The following is a 445-nucleotide window of genomic DNA, read 5'->3' on the forward strand; positions in this document are numbered from 1 at the left end:
CGCCGCGGCCAATCCGCGGCACCCCCCGGCCCGCGCCCGGCCAATCAGGGGGCGGCGCTCGCTCGGCCCCGCCCTGTTTACTTGATGACGAATGGGCACGGCCCCTCGCGCGCCAGCGGCAGCCAACCCGAACCTGCCCCTACGCAAGCTCCGCCTCCGCGCTTTTCCTCCCGTCACCGTCTGGGGAGACTGCGCGTGCGCCAGACACGCCCCCTGTACCTACCTGCCCAGCCCCGCACTCCTTTCCAATTGGCTGACCCGGTTTTGGGAGCTTTCAAAGCAGCGACCTTCCCATCAGTCGCTCGTTAACTGAGTGCCTGCTCTGAGCCGGCCGTGCGGTCACAGAGATCTCGCCTTTGTATCTGCGTTTTTTGGTTTGTTTTTTTTTTTAGTTGGAGTCTCACTCTGTCGCCCAGACTGGAGTGCGGTGGCCGCTCCCGGCCCT

This window comes from Carlito syrichta, unplaced genomic scaffold (assembly GCF_000164805.1).
Source record: "Carlito syrichta isolate Samal-C Ts95f unplaced genomic scaffold, Tarsius_syrichta-2.0.1 Scaffold305742, whole genome shotgun sequence".
Classification (NCBI taxonomy): Eukaryota; Metazoa; Chordata; class Mammalia; order Primates; family Tarsiidae; genus Carlito; species Carlito syrichta.